Here is a 23268-nt window from a genome sequence, read left to right on the forward strand (position 1 = left end):
CCTTCTGTAAGGAACCCTTTGGTTTGACTGCTTGAGAAACCATAGCTTTGGCAAAGCTCATCTAGTGCTTTCCCTGAAGGCAAATGATTTCTTGACATTTTAGGAGGGCTGGAAGACTGGATATTGGGCAAGATGCTGTAAGAAATTACAGGGTATGCTATCTGAGTCCCAGAAAACCCCTGTGAAAGCAAGACCAGGACAGTGAGGATCTTTTCAGTTCTCTTAGGATTACTCATCTGAGGTGGGGGGAGGAGAACGAAAACAGGGTGAGGATGGTAGGTGTGTCAGTTTCGGTCCTCCAAGAGGCTGACATCAAGACAGGATTAGATATGCAAGAATATTATTGGGGGAAATGCTTGTGAAGGATAAAGGGGGAGGGGACAGGTGTAGGCATGGAGAGTGTTCAGACCTTGTTGCAGATCTGACACCTGTGTAAGGAGCAAGGAAGGAAGGACTGGGGAGGAAGAGCCTCGCTGCAGCACAGCTCTGAGAAAACCTGAGTCAGGCTGATGGGAAGTTTCCAAACAAAAGCTGCCTATTAGAGGAATTCTGCATTGCACAGGAATGGCCACCACCAGTGCTCCTATGAGCTTGGTCACTGACTGGGAGCAGCCCTGGGGAAGTGTGACCTCAGTATGAGGGCCACGATGGATCCAAAGGGGTGGCCCCTGGGGCTGTCTATCAGCTCTGCTCCCTGTAGCAAGTCCTCCTGCAGGAGATCTGAGTGGTGCCCCTCCATGGCCACCCCTATAGAGGAGGGCCATCCAGAGAGCAATGAGGTGTTTGCTGAAACAAGGGAATGAAGGAAAGTAAGGCATATTTTCCTGACCAGGGGGACAGCCATAGTGGGATTCTGTGCAGCTTGTGTGAGGGTGTTATCTGAGCTTGTTGGGAGCAGGCCTGCAGTAACAGATCCCTCTTCCTTACCTGAAGCTACCCTGATGTGACTGGTCATGTCATCCTTGCACCGTAGCTTCCTAAACCCTCCCAATGGTTTTCAGCTGCACTTAGGATAAAGACCACTCCCTTGATCCTGGGCTTTTTGGCCTGGCCCCAGGCCCCGCCTACCCCTGCATCCTTATTACACGCCACACCCCCCGTCCCTGTCCCTGTTCCAGCCCCACTGACCTTGCCGTCCCTTGTCCTTGCCTTGCTCATTTCCACCACAGGGCCTTTGTCCATGATTTCCCTCTGCCCAGGATGCTCTTTCCTTCCTCTTCTCTCTTCTTTCTATCTTGGTTCAGGCTCACTTCCTCAGGGAGGGTGCGAGTCCCCTATAGTGGCTCCCACATACCATGTTCCTTCTCTGGGTGGCATTTGTCACAGGCACAGTTTTGCATCTTTTCTGGCTGGCTGTTTATTCAATCCCTGGCTCTCCCACTAGACTAGAATAGAAGCTCTACAAGGGCAGGGCCGCCTCTGTCTTTGCTGATCATTGTACCTCTGTGCCTGGCACACTGCAGATGCTCAATCACATGTTTTGTTCTAGTGACTAATTCACAAAGGAGGAGGTGAAAAGAATACTAGGATATCCAGTAAGTGAAAGTAAAATAGGCACAGCAACAAAATAAAAGGCAGGTAAGACAGACTCCTCCAGAGCTGGAAGTGACTTCTAAGGTCCTTGTTTGCTCAACCTCCTTGTCTCACTTCGGAACAGACCGAGCCTGGCTGGTGGGACAGCTTCTACACGTTCACACGGCTAGTGGGTTCAAGGGCTGGGGCTCACACCTTAGTCTCTCAAGTCCGAGTCCCCTGCTCACTTTGCTAAGGGAGGCTGTGTGTGGGCACTTGGCATACGATTTGAAGATGGATGCCCGGCTTCCGTATAGGCTCGATGCACTCTCACCTTTGACCTGACCTTGACTAAGTCATTAAGCTGTTTGGCTTAAAGTGGGGATGATAAGGTGTATTTTAAATAAGTGGAAATGTGAAGATTAAATGAGATAATATGGGAAAGACTGCTTTTTGTAAACTCTGTAGTGTTTTACAGGTGCTATTCCTGTATCATGTTTTAGTTCTGTTCTGTTTGGTAAAAGAAAACTAAAGTCACCAGTGATGGGGGTGGGTGAGGATACCATCCAGGCCCTGTCACCGATCATGTGCCCTGAGCCCACTCCAACCCCCTCTTCTTCAGAGGAGCTGAAAAAGTTAAATTTTTGGAGCATCAGCTCTATGAATAGTAGAGTAAGTTTGAGGGATGATTTGGGTCAGTTGCTTAGCCTCCCTGGGCCTGGGTCCCTTCATCAGTGACAGGAGGGACTGTGGAACTGATGTCTAAAGGTTCCTTTCAATAGGAAGCCCCATAGACCCTCATGAATAGGAAGGGCTCAAATAGGGAAGGAGGAAGCTATTACTGGACAGACTCCCAACCACAGGGCACAGAGCAAGAGTGGACTGTCATGGCCTCTAGCTTGAGAGATTTGCTGAATCCCAGAAAGAACTTTCTGGCATTGAGGGTAGTTAAATGCTGGAAACGGAGAAGGCAACCAGGTTTGTGGGAATTGCTTTCTGGAGGTCTTTGCAAAGAAAAGAAAAACCCAATGGAATGGGGGAAATAGACTGGGAAGCGTTTAAAGTGATACCCACCCTACGGATAACTGACACTGCAAGAGATGCTGTGAAGTTTCGGGGTTGAGATGCCCTTTCCACACACTCTTTCCTGTTGTGCACACCTGTTTCTCGCTGCTGCTGTGTTTGTGCTCTAGGGTTTATGTACCTGGTGAAAGCTCTCCCGGGCCTTGCACCGCTGTCCTGCACTCTGAATTTGTGGCCCTTCCTCTCTGTTTACCTTCCTCCTCCTCAGGTACAAACTTCCAAGAAATGGCGCTGGTGTCAGCAGCCACTCCAGATCAGAAAAGCTCAGCACGGTGACTGGTAACCACTCTGGGTTTAAGGATAATGTGGGGAATTTTCGGCCAAGATGACCAACTAAAGAGAAAACAGAGGAGCAAGTATGATTAAAAATTTTTAGGGAACATGAAGTAAAACCTTTAACCGGTTTTATTTTTGATTCTGTTTTCAGCATGTATCTGTTTCCCTTCCTCATTTTTAACCCTCTTGAGACTGGATAGAGATTTCCCAAGCAAGTGTAAAAGTAATTATAGTCAAAGACAGATTTTTTTTTCCCTACAGGGATCAAGTTAATTGTCTTTTCTGGGGCTAATTGTCTTTTTTTTTTTTTGGTCTAGATGTGAAATGACTGCTTGGGGCTAATAACAGTGTGAATTTGTGTTTTTCATGTACATGATCTCATTGTGTCTTCCTGGTGTCCCTGTGCCTGGTAGTTGTTTTTGTTCCTGTTTCGCAGATGTGCACACTGAGGCCCAGCTTGGCAAAGTCCACGGAACTAGTGGCAGCTCCGGTATCAGCTCTGCCCCTTTGCCACCTTGTCCCACCACCTCCCACAGCCCTGACTGGAGGTGGCAGAGCCATAGGGCCCCTTGAACTCTAGCCAACCAGACCCTGAAACTTCTGAGTGGGTGGCAAAGGCAAACCTGCTGGAGACAGGGTTTTCTCTGGGTGGTGGGAGAATGAAGACCCTGCCAGGAATGCAGTGAGTTTGAAAAGGTGAATAGCCTTCCTTTTATGGATTAGTTTCCTACGGCTTCTCTAACAAAGTACCACAAACTGGGTGGCATAAAACAAGAGAAATTTATTCTCTCATAGTTCTTAAGGCTAGAAGACCAACATCAAGGTGTTGGCAGGGCCGTGCTCTTTCTGCAGACTCTAGGGAAGAGTCTTCCTTGCCTCTTCTTAGCTTCTGGTGGCTACTGTCAATTCTTGGTGTTCCTTGACTTGTAGCTGCATCACTTCAGCCTTTGCTCCCATCATCCCATGGCCATCTTCCTGTATATCTCAGTGTCCAAATCTCTCTCTCCCTCTAAGGATACCAGTCATTGGATTTAGGGCCCGCTCTACTTCGGTATAACCTCATTTTGACTTGGTGACATCTGCAAAGACCCTATTTCCAAATAAGGGCACACACTCATAGGTACCTGGGTTAGGATTTCAACTTATCTTTTTGAGGGACACGATTTAACCCACAACACCGTATTTTAGCCCGCCCTTCCTGCTTGTTTGATTTTTAAAATGCCATTCTTTTTTATGAAATTATGGTTTTATCATAGATGGTAGCTTTTTACTTTATAAATTTATAATATTCAGAAAAGTAACCCCCTCATATTCTTATCATTCAAATGAACAACAAAAGGCACGTATTTGACTCAAGTGCTTTTTTAAGAATAAAAATATTACAGGCATAGATTTTTAAAATTATTTTTAACCATCTTCTCCTCAGTTACATTGTCCTCTCCTTTCGCTTGGGGAAGTGGTTCTCAACCAGGGCAATTTTGGGCCTGCTCCTATCTAGTCAGTAGGGGCCAGGGATGTTGCTAAACATCCTACAATGTATAGGACAGCCCTCACCACACGTAACACACAACAAAGGATTATCTGGTTCAAGATGTTAATAGTCTGTAGATTGAGAAGTTCTGTTTTAGAGAGAAGCACTACCGTGATATTGATAGGTATCCTTCTAGAAATGTTTTTCATACTTTTGCATACATTTACAAGCCTGAATAAACAATACATGGTATTGTTTTGTTGTGCATAAGTATTCCTCTAATTTATATAAACAGTATCATAACATAGTCTGCATCTTGCTTTGTTTTTCCCTTCAACATTTTTTAGATCTAGCCATATCGATATAAATACATATATAATACACATATGTGTTTGTGTGTGTATAATTTTTTAAACTGATCTATAGTTTGTTGTTTTAAAAAATGTCTTTAGGGGCTTCCCTGGTGGCGCAGTGGTTGAGAGTCCACCTGCCGATGCAGGGGACACGGGTTCGTGCCCCGGTCCGGGAAGATCCCACATGCCGCAGAGCGGCTGGGCCCGTGAGCCATGGCCGCTGAGCCTGCATGTCCGGAGCCTGTGCTCTGCAACGGAAGAGGCCACAACAGTGAGGGGCCCGCGTACCGCAAAAAAAAAAAAAAAAAAAAAAGTCTTTACATCATGAAATAAAATATTGATAACTCTATGTTCCATATTAGGCTAGCTCTCTTTTTGGGGGAGGATCAGGTTTTATTCCTCCACAATATCTGTAAGTCTGAAAACCCAAGACTAGATTCCCCCAGTCCTGGTTGGAAAGCAGGCCCATTATCTGGGATGTTAATTCTCTCCAAGAACTTAATCTTCCTAGAATATAACAATAATCAAAGGTCACAGGAGTCCTTGACCAGCTGGTGGGAAAATGAAATTGTGTCACAGCTCTAGTTTAAGGTTGGTAGGACCAGAAAACCCAGGATTAAAGTGAGGTCCACTCAAATTTTGGTTTCCAGAGGAAATTGAATAGGGTGACAAATTTGGAAGAGGGAGGCCACTTTTGAGGAGCTCCATCAGCTATACATAGACTATCATGCAGCCAAAGTCCAAGTTATTAATGTCACAGGCTAATCACTAAAGGACTCAATGGAAAGCACCCCGATTTGAGTAAGAAGGCTTGTGTTTGATCTTAGCTAATTCCTAGCTGTGTGACCTTGAGCAAGTTACTTAGCCTTGTAATCTCAATTTTCCCGATCCCTAAAATTGAAGTAATGACATATCAGTGGGTTTCTGTAGGAATAAAATGAGAACAGTGCTTGGTATCTGGTAAGATTTCAAAAATGTTAGTTGATCCTGGAGTCTGATTCTACGGAGATTGGACTCTTTCCTTTTGGCAACAACGGAGGCTTTGGAATTTCTTTAGAAGCATGGGAGTGCTATGTTTAAATGTGAGTTTTAGAAAGTTAATTCTGGCTTGGAAGCAGTGTATAAGGAGAGTTGGGAGTAGGAAGAAGCTGGAAATACAAAGGTCAGTTATTAGGATTATGAAATAATCCAAATGAGAGAGATGTGCCTGAACTGAGTGAGTGGGGTGGGTGGGGAGGAAGGGAAGGAGGAGAGAGGGATATGGAAAGATGACAGGAGAGAGAGAAGGAAATGAGGGACATTTGAGAGACGGCATCAGAACATGTGAAGGCTGATGGGATGTGGAGTTGTGAGATGAGGCTAATGGGATAACGCCCAGGTTGCTAGCTGGGTTTAGTGAATGGATGATGATATTAAGAAAGATAAAAAATCAGGAGAAACTGTTAAGGGAGGATGAGAAGGAGGGAGATAATGAATTTGGTTTTAGTTATGTCTGAGTTGCCTGCGTGACATCCTGGATCAGAAGTGGGTAGTTTATGAGACCTTGGGACACTGACATCCAAAGGAGGAGGGGAGAAGAGCAGCAACTGCACTGAGAGTGACTTTCAAAGGTGAAGTGGCTTTGAAAGAGTGGTTTTCAAAGAAGGAAGTGGAGGATAGAGGCAGGAGATTCATAAAAAGGGGTCCAACAGGCTCAAAAGCAGCCAGAAGTCCTCAGAGGGTGGGAGTTGAGAAGAAGCTCTGGTCTGGATATTCCCAGAGCCACTGGTAACCTTGGGAAGAGCTTTGTGAGTCGGGGACACATGGGAGACAGAAGCCAGAATGCAGAGAATTAGGACAGAATGGGAGGAATGGAGATTTTGAGTTTTAATGGAGAAAAGAATTACAGAGATTATCTCAAAGGTGGGGGAAGAGGGAAGATGTTTGTTTCATTTTCAGATTACTAGAATGCTGCTGAGCAGTGGGTAGGTGGGAAAGGAGTGGAGAGGGTACAGAAGAGAGGGAAGTATTGATAGAAGAAGCTCCTGGGAGGTGGGATGGCTGGGAGAAAGCACTGACGAGGAGGCAGTCTTGACAGGACCAGATTTCATCGAGACGGGAGGGAGCAAAGTGTAGCTGAAGGGGAGGGGATTACAGGCCTTCATGACTAAAGGCCTCCATTTTTCTCAGTAACACAGGAGCCCCTGTAGCACCTGCTTAGTGAAGAAGGTGGAAAGGGTTTAGAAGAGCTGCAGAAGGGAGCAGATTGGGAAAAAGTTTAAGGCTTGCTGAGTCACTGAGGGTGACAGGGACAGAATTGTAGTTGAACTCAATGACACGGATGGGCTGTTGGTTTCTGGTACTGATCAGTTGCTCAAGGGCAAGGGAAGTGTGTGCTTAGATTTCCTCAAGTGGGAGGACTGTTGGTGTGGATGTGTTGGGAGTCCAAGGGGTGAGGGAATGACTGGCCATGAACTTCTAGGTAAGATGTTAAGCAAAGGCGGTGGGGAAGGGGCGATATACTGTGAGAGTGAAGAGATCGGGGTGCTGTGGCTCTACAAGTTTAAAGAAGAGGATTAGGACAGGATGCGAGACAGAAATAAGATTTTTCTGAGATAGGTGTTTGGTGGAGAAGTAGTTCCGGATGAGGTCAAAGTCCAGGTGGGTATGAAGCGAGTAAGGTGAAGGTGAAAGTTATGGAGCAGAAGAGAACAAGGGCTATGAATCTAGGGCACTGTGCACATGGGAATTGTACACAGTGGTAGGAGTCAGGGTGCAGGAGGGAACTGTTGGCCAGTTAAATGTCTCAGCAAATGTGACAGAGTAATCTTGGGATGATGTATTGGTCAGTTTTTACTGCCTAACAAATAACTATAAAAATCTTGCTGGCATTTAACATATAGCACACATTGATTTAGCTCCACATCTGGAGATCGTAGATTTGGGCCAGACTCATCTGGCTAATTCTGTTGATTTTGCGTCTGCAGGTTGTATGGGATCTGGTTGATCTGGGTTGGTCATGGTTGAGGGGGCTGGCTGAAATGGCTCTGGTCATTCACCTCTTGAGACTGGCAGGCTAGCTCAGGCTGCTCTTCTCATCATGATGGCAGAGGTGTAAAAGAACAAGCAGTTTGCAAACCTTTGGTCGTGTCATGCCTGCTAACATTTCTTTGGCTAAAGTCAAGGGGTGGGGAAGTACACTCTACCCATGGAGGTAGTTGGGTTGGTAAGTGAATATTTTTAAACAATAACCTAATTGACCACAGGTAGTAGATAAGCGCTATGAGGATAGAGAGAGGATGGGGTTGCAGATGGCATAGGACCCTTGAACGACAATGGAGGAACAAGGGTGGGAAGAAAGGACATTGTCTACTCAGCTCCCACCCCGAGATAGAAGTGGCCCCAACTAAGAGTGTTTGGCAAAGAAATCATTCGATTAGAGAAGATACAGTCTTTTGTGTTGTGAGAAGTCAAGTATGAACAACAAGAATTCCAGAGGCCACAGAGGGAAGAGTTCAAAAGAGGCACAGCTGGCTACCCAGGGTCGGAGAGCAACTGCCTGAGTGGGGAAGTCCAAGCCTCAGGAATAAAATGGGCAGAACACACACACACACACACACACACACAGCTGCTAGAGGAGCTTGGGCTGACCCAAGGTAAACTCTCTGGGAACCTTATTGTTTGGGGAAGGTGTTGTAGAGACCAGCCCCCACGTTGCCTTGAATGGGGCTCTGTGTGCTGGCTCTTTCTGACTAACTGAGAAGGGCAGATGCTTCCTGGGGAGGAGATGTTTCCATGGAGAGGCAGTCACAGCTCCATATATACTTGGGATTTCACAATTACTTTTACTCTGACAGTGTGTTGGGAAATTTTCTTTTTTTCTTTTTCTTTTTCCTTTTTTTTTTTTTTTTTGTACTACAAATAAGGAAGCAAGAGGGTGAGTGTGGGAAGGAAACTATTTTAATGGTGATACAGTAATAGAAATAACAGCCATCCTTGGAAAGAGAGACTCTAGGAGAAAGATGGAGGGGGCTGGAGCACCTCAAACCTATACTTTATCTTTGCAGAGCCTGTCACTACCTTTGAAGCGTTCTTGATCTTCCCTCCCTGATGAGGCTGTAAGCTCACTGAGGGTAAAGGCTGGGCCTGTCTTATTCATAGCTTTTTTCCCAGGGCTAGCAGCACACACAGAACATAATAGGTGCTCAATAAATATTTTTGAGTGGGTGAATGAGAGAATGATAAAATATCTAAGGCTTGCGTACTGATCTCCACTCAAAAGAACTCCAAATTTTCTTTTGTCCACACCAGTCAACAAATATTCAGGGACCTCTTGAATATCAAGCAGGTGACCAGGCTCTGGGCATTCATAGAGAGTAAGGCATGGTCCTTGCCAGATGGTCGCTTATCTTCACTTGCAGCTTAGGGAACAGTAACTAACAATGAAGAGCTATGAAGAAATGTTTCAAGCCTCAGTTTGCCCATCTTCAAAAGGGGAAGCTCAACCAGATTCATTCCCATTTCTTTCCTACAAGGCTCCTTGGAGCCTTTAATATTCTACTGTTCATTGCAAATCTCTAAAAAGGGGGAAACAGTTTGATGTCTGTCTAAGTCAGCTCAGGCTGCTATAATAAATATACTGTAGAGTGGGTGGCTTCAACAGCAAACATTTATTTCTCACAGTTCTGGAGGCTGGGAAGTCTCAGATCAAGGTACAGGCAGATCTGGTTTCTGGGAAGGAACCACTTCCTGATTTGCAGATGGCTGTCTTCTTGTATCCTCACATGACAGAGAGCAGAGAGAGGGGGGAAGCAAGCTCTCTCGTGTCTCTCCTTATAAGGGCCCTAATCCCATTTGTGAGGGCTCCACCTTTATGTCCAATCACCTCCTAAAGGCCCTACCTCCTAATACCATCACATTGGGTATCAGGCTTCTATATATGAATGTTTGTCAATGAAAATTGACAAACATTCTGTCGATAGCAATGTTTCTGAAACGTATTTGACCATGAAGACTTTTCTTTCTTTTTCTTTTTGTTTTTAGAGCATCTCATAGGATTGGTTTTCTAAGGAGCACACTTTAGGGAATGTGGGTTTAGGCTAATTCTGGTGGACTAATCCTTGTAGAATTTCTTCTGAAGGCCATCCCTATCCCACCTTCATAGGCACACTTGCACCAGACTTAATGTGTTCTTTTTTTCTTTTTCTGTGCTCAGGATGGGGTTGGCTTCCTTTTAGAGCACCCAGTGGGTTCAGACATGTGGTCATCCTTTGTCCTGATGATGTTGGAGGTGGGTGTTCAGGTTTCAGAATTGGGTCGTACCTGCTAAGCTTCTATTTTGGTCCACTATTCCTAGAGCAGCCCTGGCTCACCCCTGAGCACCCTGCACCCCAGGGAGGATTTGAGGCATCAAATAACTATCTATCTGGAGGCTTGAGGACAAAAGCACTTGGTTGTGTAGGCATGTGACCAGAGGTTGAGCGGTCTGGACATGTCAAGATAGAGTCAGGAATTCTGAAAATCAGGTAGTTCCAAGGGAAAGCACGGAGTCTAGAACAGGGACTATTAGCTACTTTCTCCCTCTTTTGGATTATCTACATGGATAGGATGTGGTCTCGGGTATTGGATCAACCTGGCTGTTCAGGTATGTGGGGTATGGCCATGGATGGTTAAGAACTAGGTATAGGGATCAAGTTCAGGATCTTTCCCTATCTTCTGGATAAGAGCAATGACCTCTTAATTGGTTTCTCTGTGTCTTCATGTATTCCTTTTAAAACTAGTTCCCACACCATCTAAAATGCAGACTTTATCCCATCGTTCCCTCTGTTTAAAGTCTCTCAGTGGGTCCCCAAGGTCTCTTGAGCTTGGCATCCAAGCCCTTTGGAACTCTGCCTCCAGCACGGCTCTCGAGCTTTACATTTTTCCCCACTCTTACCTCCCACCCACCCTACATTCCAGCCAAATAGAACTTCTGATTACTTCCTGAGTATCCCACGATCTTTAACTTTTCCCTGCCTTCATTCATGCCTTTCCCTCTGCTGGCATACCACCCCCATGGCTTGGTCTAGCAAAAACCCTCATTCTTTGAAGTGCAGCTCAAAAATCTTCTCCCTCTTGGCTAGTCATTGGCTCCATCTTTTGTGCTCATGTAACAGTTGTACATTTTTATTAAAGTACCATCACCTCCCATTATGACTGTTGCTTGCACGTTTATATCCCCTCACTCCCTAAGTGGCTGGGATCTTTGGGAGTCAGGGCCTTACGTGGTGCCTGGTAAGTAGCAGGTATTTATTGGGGGTTTGTTGAATGAAGTGAAGATTGTGACTTCTTAGCTCCCTCTGGTCACTGTCTCTTAGGCACTCACCTTTCTGTTTATAAAAAGACTTCCTTAGTTTAGAATAACAAAAGCCCATTCTGGCTTAGAGAGATGGAGTTATAGGATATTTTACAGAAGAGGTGTAATTTTGTTACCTTTCAAACATAGCACATTTTTTAAAGCTAAGATATAAATGGGTACTAATAAGTAAATTGGGAAAATTAATGCAAAATTACAGGTAGTCCTGATTATATAATAATGTATCATAAACAAAAGACCTTAAATATTACAGAATTATTCAATGAGCCCTAAAGTTGAAGTCATGTTGATAGACTAGTTAATTTTTTGAGCCATGAGTTTGAAAGTGACACTGATTTTTTATTTTAGAAACTTCAAGATATTTTTACTATTAAGTTAAACCTAGAACTTTGTAGAGAAAGATGTCATGGGAACTTTCTACCTTTTGAGGATAATGAAAACTGTGTTTGAATGATTGCAAACTTTGGATTGGTAACCTAGATGGAAAGTTTGTCATTAGGTAATAAGTCACTATCTGTTATAAGACAAAGTCTGGCATAGATGAGTCCATTGAGTGCCATCCAATGTGTTTAATTACTGCAGGGTAAGCCCAGAGGTCTCACTTCAAATGTTACGGTGTGATTGATGTATGGGTAGTATATGCTTTGACCGTTGGTTTGAGAGGGAGTCTGAGGCTCCATCTGGCTTAATAGAAAGTTTCTATGATTGATTATGAAGTGTACTGCGGACATGTGAAGGGAGGATTCATGTTTTCACCTTCCTTATCTAACAGATCCCAGAAATAATGATCTAATGCTAATCAGTGTGACATAATGATAGAAAGATAGGACTTACTGTTCAAGGGCCTGAATTTAAGATTCAGTTACATCACTTACTGGTTCTGTGAACCTGAACAAACCACGTTCTCTCTCTGAGCTTCACTTTCTTCATGTGTAAAAGAGAGTTGAAAAAATTGACATCTTGTCACTATGAAGGTAAGATGAGAGTGTTTTGTAAACTCTGAGGTACTCTACACACATTAGTGCATACTACTTTTAATGAACCTTATGAGGTCATTGCTATAGGGACTTAGTACCTATTTGTTTGCTCCATGCGTGTTACGTATGGCGGTTTCCATGTGTATTGCTGGTTGTACATTCTCTGCTCCCAGCGTACAGAAGCTGTGCTGATCCACTGACTTTCCACACCACCTAGCTTCGGCCCTCACAAGGCTCCCACCTTTCGCTTCTCTGTGGTGTTGTCCTTCAGAAAAGGCAGTGACGCTGAAGCTGTTGAGGTTGGACCATATCATGGGGTTCATAGGTTTGGAGGTTCCATGTTAAGGGCTCACAGTAAATCTGGAGCTAAGAACTTGGGCGTTGTTTCCTTAGCTGCCTCAGGATTGGGGCTCTCTGCAATGACTCACTTCCCTTTTACATGTCTCATCCTCTAGGAGGTGAGCTTAGGCATGGTCTCATGGCAGAGGAGCAAGGGTGAGCCACAAGAAAATGTAAAATTACTTTCCAAGCCTCTGCTCATGTCATGTTTGCTAACATCCCATTCCGCCAAAGGAAGTCACATGCCTGAGCTTGGTGTCAAGGGTTGGGTGCAGTAATGTTAGATGGTAAAGTGCCTAGAGATAGAGAGAGGTGAAGAATTTTGGTCATTAACACCAGAATTATTATGTGCATAAGGCCAGCAGAGAAATAGCAATGATGGTGATGGTAACAGCTAACAGTTATCGAATGCTTGCTGCGGGCCAGTTTCTGCTAGGACCTTTATGTGCACACCCCCACTGCCCCTGAATCCTCACAGCAGACCTTTAGGTACTAGTATTACCTCTCCTGTTTTACAGATGAGAACCCTGAGGTTCGGAGGAATTAAGTACCTGCCGAAGCTTACACAGCTCCTAAGTGGTGAGCTGGGATCAGAATCTGGTTCTGTCTGACTTCAGAGTCTAGCTCTTAACCAAACCTCAGAATACCAGGGCAGAGGGCAGGGACACTGCTTGAAATTGACTGGGGAGAAACTCAGGACAAATAATAGGCAGACCCATTTCATGCAGAGGGTGGCAAACTCAAGGAATGTGTCCCTCTCATGAGTATTCACGGATGCTAGCAACTGTAAGAGACGCAAAGGTTGTAAGACTCAGTCCCAAGCTAGTACTCATGAAGAGGCAAATCTGTTCAAGAGAGATTTGTGTAAATGACAGTCTCTTTGTAGCTTTTGGAGGGGAAAGTAGGAGATCTGAGCAATAGCCCTTTCTGTGTTGAGGCTGGTATGGTACAGTGGTTTTGAAACTGCCCTTTAGGACTCTAGAGGTTTTGATGATACAATCTTGAGAACCACTCTGGAAGTCAAGGTGGGGGAAAGGGAGCTTTCACCTCCCACTTCTACAGAGCAACTCTGCTTTTCACTGTCATATTTTGGGTTTTGATGCATTACTTCTTCTTTTGGAAGAAATAAGTGTCTCAGTGACCTAAGAAAGGAAAGCCACTGGTCTCATGGAAAGATCCCTGGACAAAGGGTCCAGATCCCTGGGGTCTAGTGTCACTTCGGCACTGCCCAGTTGTGAGATCTTGGACACTAGCTTGACCATCCCCAGGGTCCTTCCTCCCTCCCCCGCCTAGAATGAAGGGTTTGTATCAGGTGATCTTCACTGTCTTCTCCATCTCTGACGTTCTTCATCTTCGGGGGTGCGGGGCGGCAGCAGTACCTATTATATTGTCGGGAATGAGATACTAGACCTGGTCTGCCAGTGGTCTGACCCAGAAGTCTCTCCCTTGAATTCTTCTAACTTCCATTTGCTTCCTCACCTTAGTTGAGTCAGCAAACATTTATCTCAGCAAACATTTATCTATGACTCACTGTGTGCCAGGCACCATACCCACATTCCTGCAAAGCTTGTAAGCTGCTAATAACTTGCCCTGATCTGGGAGAGTCCCAAGAGTGCCCCCTAGCTGTGTCTTTTCCTTGCCACTGTCTTCCTTTCTTCTCTTTCTCCCTCACATGTTTATGCCTCTCTGCAGGACAGACTATGAGGGTTGGCAACAATTCATAGTCTGTGGGAATTGGCAGTGGGGACAGTGACCAGTGGGATCTGGGGGTGTTGCAACAGATGTGGTCATCGGGTCATTGTGCCCTGCCCAGGCCTCCTCAGCCACTGACAGGGATGCTCATCTGACAAAAACTCTTTTCTGATTTAGATCCCTTTCCTCTGGCCACCTCCCTCTCTCAGGCGATGACTTCCTGGGAAGGGTCGGCGCTAAGGTCTGGTTGTTTCTTGGCAGTACCTGCATCTCCTTTTCAATTCCTAGGCAACAGATAGGATGGGAAGATAAGGAGGCACACAGTTTCCCCACAAAGACGGAAGGTGAGAAGACTGGAGAGTGCTAACTGGTACCCCAAAGCTATTTTAGAAAGAGGAGATGCTGGAGTGGAGATCTGGAGGAGAGGGAGTGAAACATGAGAAGGTTTGGGGAAGGGCAGTCCAGGCAGTGGGAACAGCCCACGCAAAGGCTCTGAGGTTAAACTGTACTCGGTGAATTCTGCAAACTCCAAAGAGGCAGCATGTCTGAGGCCCAGTAAGTAAGGAGATGAGAAGTAGTAGATGAGATTGGAGAGGTGGCCTGGGGACCAGACCATGTAGGGTCTTATAGGCCACAGGGAGGATGTTGGATTTCATTCTGAGTATGTAGAGAAATTATTGGAGGATTTTGAATAAGGAAATAATGACGTCCACTTTACAAGGTCACTCTGACTACTGTGTAGAAGATATCCCATAAGGGGCAAGGATGGAAGCAGGGAGACCTGTTAGGAGGCTGGTACATGGTCTGGGGAGAGGGAATCATTGGTATAGTTAAATTGATCAGAGTGTAGCCAGAGCACTCCCCTTTGAGATCTTGGCTCTCTGGGCCAGGACTGGAATGTCCTGACACAGAGTCAGGGAACCCTGGGCAGCCTGAGTGTGGAGAAGAGGAGATGGCAGAGCCGTGGCATGGAGTTTGGAGCCAGACCTGGTTTTGCCCCTTACTAGCTGTGTGACTCTGCGAAAATTATTTGATCTCTTGGGGGGTCTCAGTTTACTCATCTATAAAATAGGAATAATAATAGTTACTACTTCTTAGAGTGTAAGATACTTGGTGTATGCCTTGCACAGAGTGCGTGTGATAGGAGTGCTTGCTGTGGGTGCCGCTTCTCTTTTATAAGATGTGTGTGCTGGGAGAACAGTGCGGCTTTCCAAAATCACGGGAGGACCAAGCTGCCATTGCCTTGGTCCTGAACACACTGATCAGCTCTGCCTCCTTCTTAGAGGCTGCCCTCAGCCTGCCCCAGACCCCCAGGCTCAGTCCACACTCCCGCTGTAATCCTTCCTAGAGATGGCATTCCCTGTCCCTGCCCGCACGTGCTCCTCTACCCTCAGCCATCGCATCACACTGCAGGAAGCGTAGCCTGCACCTCACGCCTCCAAGGTGCACCCCACAGATGGGCTGTGTCAGGCCCTGCGTTTGCCCCGTAATGAAGCTGGGGACTCACGGGTCTGGGTCTGCGCATCTCGAGTCTGTGCAGAGCCCCGGTGAGTCCTTCTGCTTTACCCCCGTCAGCTCTGGCACCGCTTGCTTGTTAATGGAGAATTTGTCAAGTAATGGGAGTAGTTAGCACAGTGGGGGCCTTACTGTGCCCTGGAAAGAGAACAGAGAGAGCCATCCCAGCAGCCCCAGACATGACTGCTGGGCAGGCTTGTTTCCTCTTGTCTGCATCTCTCTCTGCATCTCTTGCATGTTTGATTTTTTTCTCTTTGTGTAGAGAGAGTTGGCTAGGAGAAAAGACCGTAAATTGCACTCTTTCTGGGCTGGTGCTGCGCAAGCTGGATAAGATTGTCTTCCTGAACTGAATAATTTCCCTCTCCCCCTACCTCAGTTAGGTGGAAGGTCAGCTGAGCACCTAGTTGATTTTTCCCTCCCTTTCTCTTCCCCGTTTCCTCCCCGCATCCAGCCCTCCCCTCTCCCCTTCTCCCTGTCCCCTCATGTAAAGAACTCACTGACTCTCAATGGAATCTTTTTTAATGGTCCCAAGAGGCGAGGATCTTGAAGGGTGATTATCTTCACTATAAATTATTAACTCTCCCAGCAGCCAGATGGCTTCCCAGCCCATGGCTTGGAACTCCGGACTGGGAGGCCCGCTGTCTGGGAGAGGAGGGGACGGGGGAGGGAGGAGGATGAATGAGGGAATGACCACAGCCTCTTGAGCTCCTAGCTGCACCTAGGATGCTGGAAAGCCTGTCGGCACCTTGCAAGGCCTGAGTTCTGTCATCTGCGGGGAAGCGTTTGTCGTGGTTGCGTTTTGCACACTAGAAAACTCAGGACACCCTTAGGATGGAGTAAAAGTGATAGGAGGGGCAGAGACTAATGCCATGAGTTGCTTTTAGTATGAACTTTAAAGGATTGTCAGGCATGACGATAAGAAGGCATGATTATCACCTTACGTTGTGTAGTCTTTTACCTCCTTAGGTGTTCACAACATCCTGGAAGGTGGATTCATTGTTTTCCCTAATTTACAAGAGAAGAAATAAAAATTGGATAGATCATAGAGTTTCCCGTAAGGTCACTTGACCCATAGTTGGAAAGACAGAGCCTCGTTCTGACTCCGGTCTAGCGGTCTTTTCCCCACAGCAGACTTTTCCTCAGTTGCCTATGCCTCGTATCCTTCAAGTTTCCATTAAGTTCCCCCTCCACTGAGAATTCTTCCCTGACCACACTGGGCCAGAGTCATCTTTTGTTCTTCTGGACTCTATTGCACTTCATGCAAAGACCTATTTAGTACTGGACATGCAACGCCAAAGGGTTTCTAGTCTCTTCTGGGATATCTCCAGTGACAGGGTAGCCCACTTCATCTGAAGGTGGTCTGTGTGTAAGATAAAGACACAAATACTCTTTCTAGAACTTCCATTCACTAGACAGAAACTCTGTCCTTGAGAGAGCCTGTGGGATCTCCCTTCCAATTTAAGACTGCCTCAGGCCCCTGGAGATACTGCTCTTGATACTGTCGAGTTGCCTCTGTATGTCCAAACACCCCTGTACCTCCAAAGGTTCCTCACACGAAGACTCAGATGTGACTCTTACCATTGTCTGTGTCATTGGGATGAAGTTTAAAAGATGTCCATCTGTCCATGTTACTCTCCCCGAGCAGGCCAGTTGAGGCACCAACGTCAGCCATGCTGCTAGGAGGAAATACAAGCATCAAGGGCAAGTAGCGGCAGCGGCAGCAGCGGTAGCTAGCATTCACTCGGTACTTACCTGTGCCGAGCACTGCTGTCTAAGGGCTTTACCCTTATTAAGTGCCCTTCCATGGTAACTCACTATTAACTCCATTTTACAGATGAGGCAGCTGAGGCTCAGAGAAGATAAGTGACTTGCTCCAGGTTACACAGGTAGCTAGTGGTACATCTGGGATTTGCACTCAGGAGATCTGGCTCCAGAGCCCAGGGGTTTAACCTCCCTGAAATGGGCACTTACTCTAATGCCTGTGTTCTGTTTGGACCTTAGAGACTGACACAGGGAGGGGGAAGGGTAAGCTGGGACTAAGTGAGAGAGTGGCATGGACATATATACACCACCAAATGTAAAACAGATAGCTAGTGGGAAGCAGCCGCATAGCACAGGGAGATCAGCTCCGTGCTTTGTGACCACCTAGAGGGGTGGGATAGGGAGGGTGGGAGGGAGACGCAAGAGGGAGGAGATATGGAGATATATGTATATGTATAGCTGATTCAGTTTGTTATACAGCAGAAACTGACACACCATTGTACAGCAATTACACTCCAATAAAGATGTTAAAAAAAAAAAAAGAAGGGCTTCCCTGGTGGCGCAGTGGTTGAGAGTCCACCTGCCGATGCAGGGGACACGGGTTCGTGCCCCAGTCCGGGAAGATCCCACGTGCCGCAGAGCGGCTGGGCCCGTGAGCCATGGCCGCTGAGCCTGCGCGTCCGGAGCCTGTGCTCCGCAACGGGAGAGGCCGCAACAGTGAGAGGCCCGCGTACCGCAAAAAAAAAAAGAAAGAATATGTGCTCTTCTGTGAGATGCATCCATGTGGCTCTCTGAAGACGAATCATTCTCAGTGCTGTATGGCATTTTGCATGAATAGATGACAGTTTTCTATTCCATTCTACCGCAGATGGACCTTGGGTTATTTTCTAGGTTTTGGCTATTAGGACTAATGTTGTTATGAAGATTTTTGTGCATGTCTTGGGTTGGACATAGGTAAGCATTTCTGCTGGTGTATACCTAGGAGGGGAATTATGGAGTCATGGGACAAAAATATTCAGCTTTAGTAGCTATTGCCATGCAGTTTTCCAAAAGTAGTTGTACCTCTGTGCATTTTGAAAGTTAATAAAGTCCAAAACTACCCTATGAGATAGGTATTATCATTCCCTCTCTCTCTTTCTCTCTCTCTCAGATGAATCAAAGACTCAGAGAGTTGCCCAAGGCTAAATAGCTATAGTAATGACAGTCTGGGTTTAAATACAGCCCTGCCTGACGCCGAAGCCCATGCTCGGCATCCCTACCCTGAACTACTTTCATATTTCAGAGAGAATTCATGCCTTCACCCTCCCACCCCCCCACCCCCACCACCCCTGCCTGCAGTAGAGCCTTTGCTGTTGAGTTAAGATAGAGAGTACTGAGTGTGAGGGGCTGCCCTAGTGGTGTAGTGCCAAGAGGGGCATAGTTTAGGTGACAGAGTGAATCTCTGAGGCTGTTGTGCAAGGATGAGCCTGCATCCCCCTCCAAAGCACCTGGGGATAGAGCATGCCCAGGGACATGGGCAAGAGGGGTGTAGAGCATTGGTGGTAGGGGTGCGACATCTGACATGTCTCTCAAGTCACAGGGAGTCCTGCCAGGTATGAGTGGCCATATGAAAGGAAAGCTTCTGTTGATGTGTCAATGACAGTATTTTTTTTTTTTTTTTTTGCTATACGCAGGCCTCTCACTGTTGTGGCCTCTCCCATTGCGGAGCGCAGGCTCCGGACGCGCAGGCTCAGCGGCCATGGCTCATGGGCCCAGCCGCTCCACAGCATGTGGGATCTTCCCGGACTGGGGCACGAACCTGTGTCCCCTGCATCGGCAGGCGGACTCTCAACCACTGCGCCACCAGGGAAGCCCAATGACAGTATTTTTTTAAGGTTTAGTATTAGGAGTATATCAGTCAGGACTCTTGGTCACAACCCAACTAAAACTTACTTAAGCAAGGAGAAAAAAGAAAGTTTTGGTTCATGTAATGAAAGTCCCAGGATCCATTGGGCTTCAGGTCTGGCTACATTTAGGTGCTAAAACATCGCTAGAAATCCATCTCTGTCCATCTTTTGGGTCTACTTCTTTGTTGTCTTCATTATTAGACAAGATTATCTTGAATAGTAACAATGGTATCTCTTATCAATTCTGGATTTCACTATAGTTGTTTGACAATGAGGTAAAAAAAGAGGGCCCTTCTGCCAATAATTCCAGAAAAAGTTCCAGAGTGAACTCCAGTTTGACTCAGTTTGGTTGACAGACCCATCTTTAAACTAATCACTATGGCAGGAGATTGGAATGTCCTAATTGGCTAAATTGGGTCACAAGATCTGGGGTTGGGATGAAGCCCACCTAAATGACCTAGACTCAGATTGGTGGTGAAAATCATTTTACCTTCAAAGGGGGGCAAGGGGTATGGTGAAAGGGAGGCCAGTAGAACCAACAGAGAGCCATTATAGGGACTTTCTGGTCCTGATGAGGGACATAAGAAGGATGCTGATGAGAAGTTCCAGAGCAGGGGGTCCCCAAACCCTGGGCCACAGACCAGTCCGTGGCCTATTAGGAACCAGGCCACACAGCAGGAGGTGAGCAGCGGGCCAGCAAGCGAAGCTTCATCTGTATTTACAGCCGCTCCCCTTCGCTCGCATTACCGCCTGAGCTCCGCCTCCTGTCAGATCGGGGGCAGCATTAGATTCTCATAGGAGCGGGAACCCTACTGTGAACTGCGCATGCGAGGGATTTAGGTTGCGTGCTCCTCGTGAAAATCTAACGCTTGATGATCTGAGGTGGAGCTGAGGCGGTGACGCTAGTGCTGGGGAGCGGCTGCAACTACAGATGATTGTTAGCAGAGAGGTCTGACTGCACAGAGACCATAATAAATCAGTCACTTGCAGACTCATATCAAAACCCTATCAGTGGGTGGCAAGTGAGCTCAGGGCTCCCACTGATTCTGCATTACGGTGAGTTGTATAATTATTTCATTACATATTACAAAGTAATAATAATAGAAATAAAGTGCACAATAAATGTAATGCGCTTGAATCATCCCAAAACCATCCCCCCTGCCCCGGTCTGTGGAAAAATTGTCTTCCATGAAACCAGTCCCTGGTGCCAAAAGGTTAGGGACCGCTGTTCTAGAGGAAGAACTGGCAAGCCCAGTCTGAGGCACTGAGGACAGTAATCATCGTTCCCAATGACCGTGGTTCTAGACACAGGCCCCTCTTTCCTCTGAGTCTGTCAAGGGAACAGAGGAGCTGTAGGGGGGGAGGTGGAAAGGCACATGGCAGCCAGATCTCCTGAGCTGTGCCGATGGCAAATAGCCCATGTGTCGGAGTTGTGTGAGGGCCCCGCTGCCTCCTAAGGAGCTGGATCGTGAGACGTTTGCAAAGATGTGAACCCCCCATAAGGAGTATGCCATTTAATAATTATGTAAATTAGCTGGCAATTAGATAATGTCACTCACTTTCCCTCTCCTGCTGGATTCTCACACAGTAGACAAGCATTTTGAGCTTCTGCACCAGTCTGGGCCCTCCATGTGGGCCCTGGAGCAAACCACCTGCATGTGCGGCTGCCTGCGTCCTCCTGTGGCTCAGGAGAGGGTAGCAGTTGGCCTACCCGGTAGAGAGCACTCCCTGGCTCCCATTTTCCCATTTCTTGAGCCTCGCACAGCCCTGCCAGAGGGTTAGAGAAGGCCAAAGGGTAAATGCCTGGGGCAGCTGGCTCGAGGCCTGTGATATTAAATGTAAGGTCATCTCTAGCTTTTGGCTGGGCCACTGTGGCAATTTTCTAGAGGCCATGGAAATGTCCACAGTCCAAGAAAGAAATGGAAGGGCTTTAGGAGAGAATGTGGGCAGACCATAGGGTGTCAAGTGTAGATTAACCCAATTCTGATGTTACCAGTCCTGAAATCAGATTCTACCTGGCGCCTGTGGGAGAGAAAGCTTGGTTTTCCTCGGTTAGCCTTTTTGACTCCCCAAGATGCAGGCAGGGGAACGTCAGTATCTCCAGTGCTGGTCCGGGCTGGAGGGGAGGACTGCCAATCTGATGGAGGAGGCTCAGCAGGCGGGATAGAGTGGTCACCCCTAAGCAGGCTGGGTAAATTCCCATGATCCTCCTCACAGCAAGTGGTCCTGGGCAGCTTGGTTCTTAACTCGTGGGTTACCCCAGATCACCAGACATGTGCTGCTTTGTCCTGAGGAGTCATCTGAGGTGGGCATCCAGGGAAGTGTGGAGGCGCAGGATTGCCGTCATTGTACAAAGCGGGGTGGTGTGGAGGCCGCCGCGTGGGACAGAAGTCAGATGATCCTCAGCACTGCTCTTCAGCTTCTGTTTTTACTGTTCATTCTTCCTGTACATGTTTCCTGAGCTCCCACTCCATGCCAAGGCCCTGTGGCAGCACCATGGTGAAGCAGTCCGTGCCCCCAGGTTGCGTCCCACGGAGCTTCCAGTGCCTGGACTCTTTATCGCTCTGCTTTATGTCTCTAAAGTACACTTTCCCCCACTACTTTGTGATGCCCCTGAAGGCGAGAACCGTGTCTTACTCTGCTTAGATCCAGGAGTGGCTGGAAAAGATCGGAGCTCAATAAGTAGTTAGATTGAATTGAGCAAGTCATTTAATTTCTGCAGAACATAAGAGACTTGCAGGGGCCCAGAGGTGAGCTGACATCTAGACCAGTCTGAAAGCTTCTGGAGCTATCTATCCACTTAGAGGGATTCCCGTCTCCCTGCTCATCCAGATCACTGAGCCCTCCATCCGAATGTCCTTGCCTCCCACCGAGGGTCCCCCTGGCTTTAGCCATCTTGAGCTGCACGCCTTGGTCTAAACGGGCAGGACGGGGAGTGGAGAGGGAGGTGCAGCAGCCAGGGTGGCGTCACTGAGAAAACACTTGCCCAGGCCTCTGGGGCTCACACGCCGTGGGCTCCATCACATACCACGTGATTTTTACATTCCCAGCTCATTAATATTTCCTGGCTTGGGAAACTCCTCTGGAGAGGCTTCGTGCTCATGCCTGCCTTGCTCCCCGCTCTTCTAAATCAGATGCATGATAGGGGGAGGGGGCAGGGGAGCTGCTGTCCTCTGCACATTCCCTGAAAGTGGCCCCTTTTCAAAAATTTGATGAAAAAAATATGTAGACATGGCAGATGTTAGGACCAGAAGAAGCCCTCTTTGGGGACAAGCATCTCCTCTCTCCCCTGGGATGTTGCCTTTTGCCTTGGTTGGCATAACTCACCTCCTACAACGATCACGTTCTTAGAGACTAGGTCATCACTCATTCTCTAGCTGCCTGATACCCACCTCACCTCTGGCTTCATGTCTTCCACTCACTCCACTCCAATAGCACCAGGCTCCTTGCTGTTCTTCAAACATACCAGCCTGCTGCAGGCTTAAGGGCTTTGCACTGACTATTACTTCTGGAACATTCTCCCCAGATATTTCTGTGGCTAATTCTCTCACCCTCTCTGAAGACTTTCCTTAAATCTCATCTTCTCAGACTCTGATTTGTGATGTTTGCCTATTTCTGTGGTGTAAATATTCCTAGCATAGTTGATTTCATGCTACCAAAGTGTCATCAACCAGCTCAAAAATTTCTGAAATTTTAATAGTTGGTTCTCACATTCCGCACGAGTTGGCACCTCCACACTGCTGTGCCCATGTTCTAGTAAGCATCCCTTGCACCCCTGGAGGTGCCCATGCCACACTTTGGGAAACACTGCATGGACAAGACCTTTTATACAACAGAGGCTTTCCTCATGATGGATTTAATCAGCCTCTTTTTGGTTGGGCTTGCTTATTCAGGGGAAACAGGTGTTTGTTCCTGCTTAAGGAACAGTGTTGGCCTCTCCAAAGCAGGGGTAATAACTAGCTCTGCTAATGCGGTCGTTATAAAAATAGTGGACAGTGGTCTGACAGAGACCATGGTGAATTATCAAACATGCCTATTAATAGGCAGCAACTTGCATAGCTCTTGGAAA

The 23268-nt window shown here is 46.9% G+C and overlaps 1 protein-coding gene across 7 annotated transcripts in view; it reads left to right on the forward strand.

The window, feature by feature from the left end:
• NRXN3 (neurexin 3) overlaps positions 1 to 23268 on the forward strand; it is a 1686346-nt gene that overhangs the window by 41858 nt on the left and 1621220 nt on the right. The window lies entirely within an intron of this gene.

Source organism: Aethalodelphis obliquidens, unplaced genomic scaffold (assembly GCF_003676395.1).
Source record: "Aethalodelphis obliquidens isolate GAN/ISIS:26980383/991018 unplaced genomic scaffold, ASM367639v1 scaffold21, whole genome shotgun sequence".
Taxonomy (NCBI): Eukaryota; Metazoa; Chordata; class Mammalia; order Artiodactyla; family Delphinidae; genus Aethalodelphis; species Aethalodelphis obliquidens.